General features: G+C 42.3%; 1 protein-coding gene and 1 long non-coding RNA gene across 8 annotated transcripts in view; one reads left to right on the top strand and one right to left on the bottom strand.

Annotated features, from left to right (window-relative positions):
- Nucleotides 1-6,625, bottom strand: part of Ttll4 (tubulin tyrosine ligase like 4) — a 36,532-nt gene extending 29,907 nt beyond the window's left edge. For 2 of the 7 annotated variants that reach the window (XM_087567757.1, XM_087567761.1), the window contains exon 1: nucleotides 6,386-6,625. The gene's annotated coding sequence lies outside the window, so the exon portion shown is untranslated. 7 annotated transcript variants of the gene reach the window in all.
- A 7-nt stretch (nucleotides 6,626-6,632) lies between these two features.
- LOC134480595 (uncharacterized) lies at nucleotides 6,633-12,766 on the top strand. Its single transcript, XR_015629649.1, has 2 exons — nucleotides 6,633-7,014; nucleotides 12,198-12,766. It is a non-coding gene; the product is annotated as an uncharacterized LOC134480595 (long non-coding RNA).
- The last annotated feature ends 1,470 nt before the right edge of the window (nucleotides 12,767-14,236 follow it).

Here is a 14,236-nt window from a genome sequence, read left to right as displayed (position 1 = left end):
GGTTCAAGGCAAAACTTAACAGAAGCACTTTCTGAGGCCAGTCAACATCCTATGGGTTTGGGGGTCTTCACTGCTGTCATTAAACCCGATTCTCCATGGAAACCTCACTGCCCACAAAACCCAAGTCTTGTCTAGAGATACCAGATATTGTCTAACATGGTTGAAAAGCAGGAACCTGAGTGGGGAGTTCAAGGGTTTCTATACCCACTGTCATTCAAAAGGGGAACAACTTACCTTGTAATCTGTTTGAAAGTGGATGGGAATGTTGGCCTTTAGGCAAGTCACACTGAAGGACAAGAAAGCCAATGACACCAGAATGAAGCCATCTTTTTCCCGCCCCATTAAACTTTAATAAACTAAAAATCCAAACCATGTGGTGACAATGGCACGAAATTTCAGCATTCTTAGATTTGAGGCCTGGGTTACATGGTGAATGAACTATCCTTAAACAAAGTATCTAGAGGAAAGGGAGGGTCTCAGCCTAGGGACAGGCAACACAGAAATTTCCAACCCTTCTAGAGTAATGAGGATTTCATCCTGACTTCTGCTGACTCTCTTCCACTCAATCCATCACCAAATGCTTCCAACTTCAAAGCTGTTTTTAAATCTGCTATTCCCCATCTCCAGTCATTACCTTAATAAGCCACCATCATCTGTCACCAGCTGAATTCTACTTCTACACTCAGCCTCCTTACAATCTTTTTTTTTTTTTTGTGCTAGTGTGTGTGCACCCAAGTACATATGCCACAGTACTAATGTGAGATGAGAGGACAACCTCAGGTGTTGGGTCTCACATCCTCCCGTGTAAGGCAGTGTTTTTCTACTATGCATACTGGCTGGTCCATGACCTTCTAAGTATCTCTTGTTTGTGTCCTATCTCCTCATAGGAGCACTGGGATTACAGATGCTTGTGTTAACCATCTAGTTGTTACCTGAGTTTTGAGGACTCAAAGTCAGGTCCTCACTTGCCAACTGAGCTATATCTCCCCAGTCCTGTCCCATGTCCACTCCCCCATCCCCAACCCACCCTGTTGTCCCCATCCTCCATGGCTCACAGTGCTCTTTTTAAAATACAGCTTAAAGCCAGCTATTCCTGAGTCTGCCAGGCCTGATAGTGCACACCTGTAATCCTAATTACTCAAGGATGATCACAGGTTCAAGGATTACAGGAGTTACAGAGTAAATGCAAAGCCAATTTCGGCAACTTCTTGAAAGACTACTTCCAAATAAAAATTAGTGCTGGGATGAAGCTTAGTGATTAACACTTAGTTACCGGTTATTAGTGAAGCCATAGGTTCAATCCCAAATCATTCTTTCTCACAGACAACAGACAGACAGACAGACAGACAGACACACACACACACACAGACACACACAGACACACACACAGACACACACAGACACACACACAGACACACACACACACACACACACAGTCTATTCTGTTCTGTACAATCTGTAGGGATACTTGCCCTGTTTCCTATGGCAAAGAACCTATGCTATCTCGACCCATCAACTCTCTAGGGGTTAGTCCCAGCTAAACTTAGACAAGCACCTATTTCTACAGAAAGGAATTATTCATTACATACTGATTAAATCACTCTCTTGGATGTGGCACTGAGATCTGCAGTTTCCTTTACCTCCTCCATCTAGATGTTTCTGTAGGTCACCTAGGAAATTTGGGACACTGGAAATGGCTCATCATTTATATACAAGGTCCCTGATGGAATCACTTGATGAAATGCAACTTATGTGGTACTGAACAGACAGGGATCAGACCCACTTCCTCTGACAAAATCCTAAGCTAAATCCTAAGCTCTGGCTCCCTAAAGTAACTTGGAGAAGTAATGAATTTAATAATGTTTGTGGGATTTATTTTAATTTGTCATTACATGTATGTGTTAGGTATACGTTTGAGCATGTGCACATCAGTGCAGGTACCTTTGGAAGCACCTGGAGCTGAAGTTACAGGCAGTTGTGAGCCACCCAATATGGGTGCTGGGAAGTGGAGGCAGGTCCTCTGCACTTATGTTATAGGCTTTATGCCTAGGCAAATGGATTTCTGAAAGATACAGAGAAAGATCAAACTCCAGCTTTAAAGAAAGGGAAGGTGACATCTCGGGCAGTTTGGAGGAGCACAGTGCAATAAGGTGAACTGAAAGAGTAAACCAAGAAAGATACAGGTTATAACAGCCAGACTAGAGAGGGTAACACTACTCTTGGGTCTCCTTAGAATCTGACAAGTGAAACCAGTAAAGGCTTTCTATCGCCAGGTGACTAGCTCTTTCTGAAGCTTTGGTTTTTATCAGTTTCCACAGGCACCTCCTACTTCCTCAGGTGAACAGAGGTCCTCAAAAAGTGATCATAGAACCTGAGGGGGCCCTGAGACTCTTTCAGAGGTTGTGCTAGGTCAGAACTGCTTGTATACCAGAAATAAAAGGGCATTTGCCTTTTTCACTGTGCTGACGTTTCCACTGATGGTGTAAGGAAAGTATCCATCCATGAGGAAAGTCACTAGCACCTAGGCCCAACTTAAGACAATGGCAGCTTCCATTCTTCCACAGGATGTTTTAACTGGCTACACAGTGAAAGAATGCCCATTTTACTGCATAACACGAATACATTTTAAATTTTTACAAAATTTCCTATGTGACAAAATGAGCGATGGGGTCTGAGGGTCTAGCTCTCAGACAGCACTTGCCCAGCAAGATGCAAACTCTAGCTTCAATCCCCAGCACCTGGGTGGAGGAGGAAACGCACATGCAAGACACTCTAGTGGAGCACAGTGGCCTGAGCCTGTAATCCTAGCACTTCCAAGGTAAAGGCACAGGTAGGTCAAGGTTATTCTCAACCACAAACAGTTTCATGACAGCTTGGACTACAGAGACTCTCATCTCAAATAAAACAAAACACAATTACAGCTCCATAAAGACAACTGTCACTAAGCAAAGCACTTGTGTGACTGAACTGTAAGATTTTTTCAGTGGAACACCATGTTTACTTGAAAGAAAAAGTGGAAGTGAAGTAAGTGATGAAGTCCTTCAGACTTTGGTATCTGGCACCCGTTTCTGGAAAATGAAACAAAGGAAAGCCTGTCACTTCAAGTAAAACAGCTGACAGTACTTATTGCCAATAAGAAACTTCCAAGAGAAAACCAGAATTTTGGCAAAACAGTATCTGCCACTCAAAGAGTGACTGCTTTTCTAGAAATTGTAATGCTGATACAAGTATGACTTTTTATTTTACTTTATACAGAATTTTAACATTCATTTATCCATTCTGAGTTTGTGGGAGTGTCACAGCATCATTGTGGAGGCCAGAGGACAAACTCATGATTCTTCTCCCTATTACGTGGGTTCCAAAGACTGAACTTAGGTCATGAGAATTGGCAGCAAGTGCCTTTAGCTGATGAGCCACCTCAGTGGGCCACTTAGGTGTCTTCAGGCAAGCTCTTGCTATGTAGTACAGGCTGACTCAAATTCATAGCCCTCTTGCCCCAGCCCCCCAAATGCTGGGATTAATGGGTCTGGTGGTACCATCATCATGCCTACCTTCAAATATGATTTTTTTTATATTGTATGAAATATTTTTTTATATTTTATTTAGTAGAGCTGTATAACATAGTCATTGCCTACCACACGTTGTCACAGAGTCAGGAATACATACAAGCCTACCAGTATGGTAGTGTACACCCATGGTAATACCACACTTTTTTGAGACTGATCCAGGAAAATCTTAAAATTCTGGAAAAATCTGGGCTACCCAGTGAAACTGCAACTCTAAACAAGCAAATAACAAAGCTCAATGAGCAAAGCTGATCCTTCTTTTTTATGACGCCACAGTACCTACAAACTTGAGTGCTGTGGGCCCTCTTCTAACCATCTAAGGCTAAATTATCTCTTTTCATATTTCTGCTGTTTTATGTATTTAAATATTTTGTCTGAATGTATGTCTGTGCACAACAGGATGCAATGCCCAAAGAGGCCAGGAAAACTGTGAACAGCAATGAGCTTGGTTTTCTGGAAGGACAGCTGGTAATCTTAACCACACTAGTCCCTAAATCTTAACTCAAAACTGAACTTATCAAAATAGAGTGAATGCAGAAATAAGTATGAAAATTCAGTTATCATCTCTTAATAGACGATAAAAACCACACCCGGTTCTATTCTTCTCAACATTTTCATTTAAAAACATATACTATCCATAATGTGTTAATAATAGATCTACTTTTTTTTCCAAATGAATTAATATCTCAGCTCCTATAATATGGTAAGCTTGAGATATACCTTCTACATTTAAAAAAAAAAAATCAGTACTGTGTAATATTGGAACAAGCCTGTAATCCCAGCACTTGAGAGGCAGAAATAGGTGAAGGCCTCTGTGTTGTAGAGGGTTTTTCCCCCCTGTATTTCTGCTGTGAGCATGTTTCCTCAGCCTCAATAAATGTCTTCCTCTAACTGGTTTTCTTTTTGTGGTGCTTGGGACTTCTCTGCTGCTACCTGTTGTACTTCAGATTTTCCCTGCCTTTTAATTCTTTAACTGGCAGAGAAAATGAACCAATCAAAAACCCTAACTGTATCATTTCTAGACTCTCACTTGGCTCTAGTCTGAAATCTTTCCTGATCAACCTACCTACCACCCCTTCTGTACTCTTAAACACAAACCTGATATTATTTTCCTGCTTTTTTAACCTTTACATAGAATATACCCATCTCTTCCCCTAAGAATTTTTTAAATTATATATTCCAAGCTGGACTAATAAACAGCCAGGACTACATGGAGAGAACCTGTCTCAAAAAACAAACAAGCAAAAAGAAAAAGAAAAAGAAAGAGAAAGAAAGAATCATAGCTGGGAGGTGATAACATACAGCTTTAATCCCAGCATTCAGGAAGGAAGCAGAGGCAGGTGGATTTCTGAGTTCAGAGGAGTTCCAGGTCAGTCAGGGCTACACAGAGAAAACCTGTCTAGAAACAAAATGAGGGAGAGAGGGGGAGGGTATTTAAATACTTTTGCTCAAGTTTTACTTAAAATAAGTTTTAAAATCCCATGGTCTCACAGGAACCTTCCAGGTCTGGACTATATAGTTTGGTGGTACTGATTGCCTAGTATAATAAGGCAAAGGGTTCAACCCCTAGTACCTTAAAAAGACAGAAAGGGTGGGGCACGCAGAGGCAGGTGGATCTACAGAGTGAATTCCACGACAGCCAGGGCTACACAGAGAAACCCTATCTCAAAAAAAGAAAGTCACTTGGAAACTACAAGTCAGGAAATAGATTCATTTAAACTTAAAGTGAAGTCCTGGGCCCTAATATACCCAGCTCACAGAATGGTGTCCAACAAACACAACTGAGCTCCGATCTCAATTCAGGTCATGCTGTATCTTTTCTAAAGCAACTTTGTAACTGGAATATCTTCCCATTTCTTCACTCTCAGAGAACATCAGATAACTTTCAAGGCCAGGCTTCGAATCCAAACAGTAAGTAGCTAGTAACATTCCCCACAACAAAGGCAATAGGTTTTAATGCAAATAATCCCAGATTTGCAACAACTCAAAGCATTAGGGTCCAGTGGTACCTTCTCTCAAAGGTTCCTACAGATTACTGCTGATAGGCCACATCAATAGGCGCTGAAATTGAGATTTGGAATATCCAAAACGACTCCATAAAGGAAGGGTTTCAATTACTGATTAAAACATTTCCAAAATTCAGAACCAGAATGTGAAGACTGGAAGTGGGGTGACATATTTTTCCTAACAAATCTCGATTAAGAGCTTCACTGCTATCACAGCACATACAACAGTATGGCAAATGCTTACTTGCTTAAAAATCTCTCGTTCTGTAAACTCTCGAAAACACGTTTGTCTTGCTCATCAATGTACCCTCCCTAGGAACCTTACATAGTGGCTTCGCTCGTTACCTATTTGTCGATGTTTATAAAAACTGATTAAATAAAAAAAGGGGGGGGGGTAAGGCCGGATAAATGAGTTAAATTAGGATCTCAGCTTCTGATAGACTCTGGAATGTAGGAAAGTGTGTATGGATAATTCAGAGGTCGGGGGAAAGCAGGCCTTGAAAAGAGCCTGGATTTCAACTCAAGTCAGAATTTAAACCGCAGCGCGGCGGGAAAGAGGGCTCGCTGAAACCAAGACCCAGTAGGCTGTGGGGCTCGGGCCGCCCGAGGAGAAGCCAACGAAGTTCTCCCCACGTGGAGGCTGCCGAGAAGGATTCCGGAGCGAGTCCGGGAGGAGGCCGCGGTTTCGGCCTCACCGGAGAAAGGCAAGGTGGCGAACCGGAAGCGGGGCTGGGGGCCCGTGCCATGGGCTGGGGCCGAGGCACGCGGGAGCGGCCGACAAGGGTCGGACGCCAACTATGCGGCCACACTCACCTAGGGTACCCCTGCGTCACGGTGGCTGGACGTCGGCTCCGCGCCGCTTCCTCGAGGCGCCTGCTGGGCGAGCGTGCGACCTCAGGTGTCCCTAGCAACCAGGCTCCGCCACGCGACCCACGCTCTGCCGCTTTCTGCCCCGCAAAGAGCGCGCCCCCAGCGGACAGACGCAAGGCCAGAAAGGGATGGGCGGGGGAAGGCCCGAGGGAAGCGCGCGGAATCCGAGCTCTTGTGCTACCTAGAGAATGGGGGGAGGGGGAGGGATTTTAAAGATGGGGGGGAGGTGCAAGGAATTTGCGCATGCGCAAACTTGTCGGCTTGATGGAACTCTGAGAGCGGAATTCTGGGAGCTGTAGTCCTGTAAGTAAAGGCTCTCTCCGTTCTGTGAATCCAGGATTCATTCTACCTAACCACTGTGGACTCTCTGACCATACCGCGCCCAGACTCTATTAAAGAACTCCCACTAAGATTCCATGAGTTTGAGAATGGTAAGAGGAGATGGCTCAAGGCACTTTAAATCTCTCCCACTCACCTTTCCCTAAATCCAACCATGGAGCGGGATGAGACAAAGCGAGACCTAACTACAACTACCAGCTTTATGAGCTTCGAGTGAGAAACTTTACTAAAGTGTGAGTCCTTTCACTATCTCTCCACGCAGAGTAGATCCGCCTGTTTCAGATGTTGCTGGATCTACTGAATTTAGAGAACCATAAAGACAGCTGGATGGCAAAAGGATCTTTCTCAAACAAGCTAGGATAATCAACGATAAAAGTAACCTGATGAGGCCTGGGCACTCCTTTCATCCCACCATTCGGTTGGCTGAGGCAGGTAGATCCCTGAGTTATCAGGGCAGCCTGGTCTACAGAGTGCCTTCAGGACAGCTAGGGCTACACAGAGGAAAAACTAGCTCGATGAAAACAGTTTGAACCATAGCAAAATCCTTAAGCAACGGTCATTGACGAATGTTGAACTATAAAAGGATTACTTATCAATTTTAGATCAGGAAATCTAGAGCAATTGTCTAGTTTGTCTCCTGATAAGATTTGGATTACACAGTAGTATTTATGAAGTATGGCTTATTTTACAAAACGTTAAATTTTAACAATTTAAAAGCTGAATCTAATCAAATATTGGCTCTAACGTCAGTATACAGGGTATAAAAAAAACAATTGAGTAATGCTATAGAATCAGATAAATTCAGAATATGAGCCAATATACAGTATAAATGAACTTTTTTAGACAAAATGGGGGAGATAGAACTGAAGAAAAAGTCACTTGAACATAACCACCCGCCACACGCACACGTGCACACACACAAACACTTTTTCTTTTAAAAAAGGGAGAGAAATGTTTTAGGTGATAAGATGTAAGAGGTCAGCTAGATGACTCAGTAGATAAAGGTGCTTACCACCAATCCTGAAGATCTAAGTTTGATCTTGAGTACTCACATGGTGGAGAGAGAGAAGGAACCTCACAAAGTTGTCGTCTGACCTCCAGGGCTGACACATTTGTAGTAACTTTTTATGAAAGCCACAGGAAATTAAATTAAGAATATGTTTTGGGGGCTGGGGATTTAGCTCAGTGGTAGAGCGCTTACCTAGGAAGCGCAAGGCCCTGGGTTCGGTCCCCAGCTCCAAAAAAAAAAAAAAAAAAAGCGTAAAAAAAGAATATGTTTTGGTGATATAGGAAATTGTTTTCTGAGAAGCACAGACAGTCTGAAGGTATAAGTGACATAGTACTAGAGGTTTGCTATTTTTAAATGCAGAAAGGGAAAGGGGTGGGGGGGTAACTTAGTCTGTAAAAATATGTTGAACAAGTATGAAAAACTAAATTCAGTCTGGGTGTGTTGGCATATTCTTTTAATCCCAGCACTTGAGGGGCAGAAGCAGGTTGATCTCTGGGAGTTTCAGGCAAGCCTAGTCTACAGAGTAAACATTAAGTTCTTATCTCCATCACCCACATAAAAAGGTGGGCACAATTTTGCAGGCCTCTTGCAAGATATTTGATCACACAATGAACCCCAATAATGTGTTGTTTACTGAAAATACCTGTTTCTAGTTGAGCTGTGGCTCAGCCCTTAACACACACCTTCAATCCCTCTGACTGGAATACCCACATGCCCTTAGTACTGGCATTTAATTCCAAATAATAAAGGTACAATTAGTTTGTAGGAGGAAGCATCCATGTTTGTGATGTCTAATTGAGTGGCAAATAAAGTGATGACTCAGAGAAAATTTTGACTGAATAGGGTATGCCCAACTCTCACAGGAAGAGAGAAGAAAAGGAAGCTACTTAAGGGAGCAGCAGCTACTTAAAGAAAAAAGAGGAGAGAGGTGGTTTTACTGGATAATAATGGAGAGACAGGTTGCAAAAGGAAAACAAGCTAGACAGACACAGGTGGAGACAGAATGAGCCAGAGAGCCGGAAGATTAAAGCAGAGAGTTAGTTTGAGGCCAAGCAGAGCAAAAGGTCAGAGGCTGAGAGGAACCAGATTGAATCAGTCACCTTGAAGAGGAGTTTTGAGCCAGGACAGCTGAGTTGACTATCTGGCCAGAGATCAGAAAGGACAAGAAAGGGTGAGCTTGGGGCTGGGGATTTAGCTCAGTGGTAGAGCGCTTGCCTAGGAAGCGCAAGGCCCTGGGTTCAATCCCCAGCTCTGAAAAAAAGAACCAAAAAAAAAAAAAAAATGAAGATTCACAGTGCTAGAGGAAGCTGCTCCGTACTCTGTACATACACATGTACACACATAAAAGTGAAAATAACCAATGAAGTGCTATAGGACAGTCAAGGGATATATAGCTCAGTGGTAGAATGTTTGCCTAGAGAATATGCATGAGGTGATGGATTCAATTCCCATCACAAAAACAAACAAACAGCTGGTCATGGCGGCATACACTTTTAATCACACCACTCCAGAGGCCAGCATGGTCTAAATAGAGAATTCCAGGTAATCTAGAATTACCTTGTGACTTTCTGCTTCAATACATACATACACATATACATACATACATACATACATACATACATACATACATACATACATACAAAAAACCCCAATACCTACAGAAAACATACCTTAGTAATAAGGAACACAATTATCATTTAGGTTATAGATTCTAATATATTTTCCATGAAAGGGAACCAAGCCTCTTTGGAGAAGAGAATGACTCTAGGCTCCAGCAGGAACTATATGAGCTTAAAAATCTCTTGTCATCAGAGAAAGAAGCCGTACATATGGACACACACACACACACACACACACACACACACACCACAATGATAGGAAGAAGTATGTCCCTGAAGTTAATTGAAGGAGCTCCCAACAGACAAATTAAGGAACAAAATAAAGCAATACTACTTCCTAATCCAAGTAGTTGTGTCCATGGAATCATTTGGTACCATAACAGAAAGGACAAATCTATAGAGAAGAGATCTATGTATGTAGACCCTCTATCCTGAAGAAGGGAGGGGCAAATACATTGTTTTATAGTGGAGAAATCTGATGAACTAAGTAAAATATGGGGTTGTCTGCCTATAATCCCAGCACATGGGAGGCTGAAGTGGAAGGATTGTCTGAGGCCAGTTTGGGATACATGGCAAGTTCCATGATGACTAGAGTAATATAATGAGACCATGTCTTAAAAATAAAATCATAGGGGTTGGGGATTTAGCTCAGTGGTAGAGCGCTTGCCTAGGAAGCGCAAGGCCCTGGGTTCGGTCCCCAGCTCCGAAAAAAAGAACCAAAATAAAATAAAATAAAATCACACCAAATACTTCAACTGGTTGATCAAGGTCAGCATCAAGACATGAATCATGTTAATCGAATGTACTTTGAGCTGGTGTGGTGGCACACGCCTTTAATCCCATCACTTAGGAGGCAGAGGCAGGCAGATCTCTAGGAGTTCAAGGCCTGGTCTACAGAGTGAGTTTTAGGACAGCCAGGGGCTACACAGAGAAGCCATGTCTTGAACCATACCCACCCCCACACACACATACACCTTCAAAAGAATGAAAGAAACAAAGAAAGCAAACAAGCAAAAGAAAATGTACTTTGGATATTGCTGTGATAAAAAAATTACACTATAAATTGGGCATTCTGTGTTTGCTGTCTTATGTGACACTGGCTTCTGGTTTGTATATGTGTGTATTTATGTGGGAGTGACAGTAAGCATAGGTGACGATCAGAGTCTGGTGTGATGGCTGAGCTTGGTTGTCAACTTGACTGGAATCAGGAAACGAAAATCAGAAAATGTAAACTCGAAGTCCCTGTGTGGGACTTTCTTGATGAGATTATTTGAATCGTAAAGTCCCTCCTGAATGTGTGCAGCCCAGATAAAGGCCAAGGAATAAGAAAAACTGCCTTTTTTCTGCTCTTCTCTGCTCTTGCTGGAAAGTTCATCGATCCTGATACTACACTCTTTTACTGATATTAAAACCAGCTTCCTCAGGCTTCCAAAGCTACTAGACCAAAGGCCAGTAGCTCTCCAGGAATCTTCCAGATCTTTACACCACATTGGGACCCCTGAGACACCCTGCCTCATGACTGAAAAAGTACAGGATTTCAAGTTCTCTCTTGTGAGGCAGCCATTGTTGGATTACCCAGACCATATTGTGTGAGCCAGTGTATAAGTCCTTTTTGATACATGCATTTTGTTCCTTTAGAACAGTGGTTCTCAAGCTTCCTATTGCTTCAATACTTCCTACCTGTGTTGTGGTGACCCACAATCATAAAATTATTTTCATTGATAGTTTGTAACTGTAATTTTGCTACTGTTATGAATTGTAATGTAAATAGATGATATGTTGGATATCTAATATGCAACCACTCTAGAAAGGTCTGTGTGACCCCTAAAGGGATGGAAATCCACAGTTTGAGAACCAACTGCTGGGCTGGAGAGATGGCTCAGTGGTTAAGAGCACTGACTGCTCTTCCAGAGGTCCTGAGTTCAATTCCCAGCAACCACATGGTGGCTCACAACCATCTGTAATGAGATCTGATGCCCTCTTCTGGTGTGTCTGAAGAGAGTGACAGTGTACTCACATGCATTAAATAAAGAAATCTTTAAAAAAAAAAAAAAAAGAGAACCAACTGCTTTAGAGATCGCTGTCTACTCCAGAAACCACAAAGAAGCAAGGTCTAAGGAAGAGGGTAGAAAGGGTAATAGTACACATGACACATGAAAGCAGAAAGGTGACTATGGGGATGGAAGGCTACAGGGGTGGCATGGGAGAGAGGACAGGAAACAGAGCAACTGGAACAAAGTATCTATGAAAATGCTGTGGTGAAGCCTGCTGTTCTGTATGATAAATATGCAAATTAATCCAGGAATGAAGGCACATGCCTGCTCAAGAGACGGAGGCTAGAAGATGCTGGATTCCAGGAGTTTGAACCCCATATTAATAATAATATATTTTTTCTTTTTTCTATTTTTTGGAGCTGGGGACCGAACCCAGGGCCTTGCGCTTGCTAGGCAAGCACTCTACCACTGAGCTAAATCCCCAACCCCAATAATAATATTTTTAAGTGCTTCTTCGTTATTTGATATTTCTCTTTTGAGAATTCTGTTTAGATCTGTACCCCATTTTTTTCAGTTGAATTATTTAGTTTGTTGATGTGTTGTTTCTTGAGTCCTTTATGTTTTGGAAAGCAGCCCTCTATCAGATGTGGAGTTGGTGAACATCTTTTCCCATTCTATGGACTGCTGTTTGGTCTATTGACAGTGTGCTGTGCCTTATAGAAGCTTTTCAGTTCCATGATGTTCCGTTTATTAATTGTTGATTTTATTTTCTGTGCTATTGGTGTTCTGTTCAGGAGTTGAAATCAGAGATGGTGATACCTCCGGATGTTCTTTTCTTGTATAGTATCGTTTTATCTATCCAATGAAATGCTCAAAATCCTTAACCATCTGGGAAATGCAAAGCAAACAACTTTGAGAGTCCATCGTTCACCTGTCAGAATAACCAAGATCAAACACACAAGTGACAGCTCATGCTGGCGAGGATGTGGAGCCGGGGAAACACTTCTCCACTGCTGGTGGGAGGACAAACTTGTACGGCCACTTTGGAAATCAATATGGCAGTTTCTCAGAAAATTCGGAATCAACATACCTCAAGACCTAGCCATGCAACTCCTGGGCATATACCCAAAGGAGGCTCCATCCTACCACAAGGACACTTGCTCAACTGTGTTCATAGCAGCTTTATTCATAACAGAAACTGGAAATGTCCCTCAACTGAAGAATGGATTTTTTTAAATGTAGTACATTTGAACAACGGAGTATTACTCAGTTGTTAAAACAAATGACATCATGAGTTTTGCTGGCAAATGGATGGAACTATTAAAAAAAAAACATCCTGAGTGAGTTAACACAGAATCGGAAACACAAACATGGTGTGTATTCACTTATAAGTAAATATTAGCTGTAAAGGAAAGGAAAACCATGCCACAGTCCACAGACCCAGAATAGCTTAGTAACAAGGAGGGTTTAAGGAGAGACACAAGGATCTCCCTGGGAGGGGAAATAGAATAGATTTTCAAATGCTCTTAAAAAAGATTGGGGTGGGGGAGCTGACAATTCTCTTGTGTTAGAGAAGATTGCAGAGTTGGCTAAGCATTTAGAGTTTGTGAACAGAGTTAGAAGTGCTTGGGAAGTAAAAAGAGCCAGTGGGACAACAACAGGGTTGTCTTGAGGTCTGAAAGTGGCAATGTACCGTGCAATGAAAAAGGGAAGCAGGGGCTGGAGAGATGGCTCAGTGGTTAAGAACATTGACTGCTCTTCCAGAGGTCCTGAGTTCAAATCCCAGCAACCACATGGTGGCTCACAACCATCTGTAATGAGATCTGATGCCCTCTTCTGGTGTCTGAAGACAGCTACAGTGCATTTCTATATAATATAATAAATAAATCTAAAAAAAAAAAAAAGAAAGAAAAAGGGAAGTAGATAAGCTGAAAGGTAAACTGCCACCTCACCATGCTCCACACACAGCAGGAAATGGTGCAGGTACAACCAGATAGTGTTCAGCTGAGCGTACAGTAGAGGATTTGCTTGGGCCTACGACACGAACCTTCAGCCTTCCCAGTCTTTGTACAGCAATGCTTGCTAGTGATGCGGTCCCGCCTGTAATGAGCTGACCTGGCATCTGATAGAAATGCTAGATCCAAAGGATTTTAAAGAGGATATGGTGTTATATGGCTCACACGCTCCATTTGTTAAAGAAATGTTAAATACTTGGGTTATGGAGAATGGGGCTATCTCCATTGGAAGGGATTGTGTCAGATGTTCTAGAAGCTGGACAACAATTACAGTGGTTATCGTGGTGGAGGCACAAAGCCACAAAAATAGAACGACACACCATAGTGAGGGGAATAAATGTTACTAAAGACCAACAAACTGCTCAGTGAAGGACTTTATGCTGATTTACAAGAACAAATCCCATCTCATGATGGTGTAATTGAACAATGTTGTGTTGCAGCTTTAAGAGCCTAGGATATGATTAAGGAGTCAGGGGGAAAGTCCATCTCATTTATGAAGGTAATACAGGGACCTACAGAAGCACTCACTAATTTCTTACAGGGATTGGGTTCAACTGTGAATAGAGCCATATTAGACCCTGAAACCAGACAGTCATTGATAAAAATACTGGTCTTTGAAAACATGAATACTGAATGTAAGAGATTGGAGAGCCCCAATAGACCGATGGGTAAGAGAGAGAACTGGTATTGCTTTTCAGGAGCATCATCCTAATATCACAGGGCAAGCCATAGCTATAAATAAGTCTTAGAAATCAAAATGCTGGGCTGGAGAGGGTCATTGGTTAAGAGCACTGACTACTCTTCCAGAGGTCCTGAGT

Source organism: Rattus norvegicus, chromosome 9 (genome assembly GCF_021556685.1).
Source record: "Rattus norvegicus strain SHRSP/BbbUtx chromosome 9, alternate assembly SHRSP_T2T, whole genome shotgun sequence".
Classification (NCBI taxonomy): Eukaryota; Metazoa; Chordata; class Mammalia; order Rodentia; family Muridae; genus Rattus; species Rattus norvegicus.
This window is presented reverse-complemented; position numbering and strand designations above follow the sequence as displayed.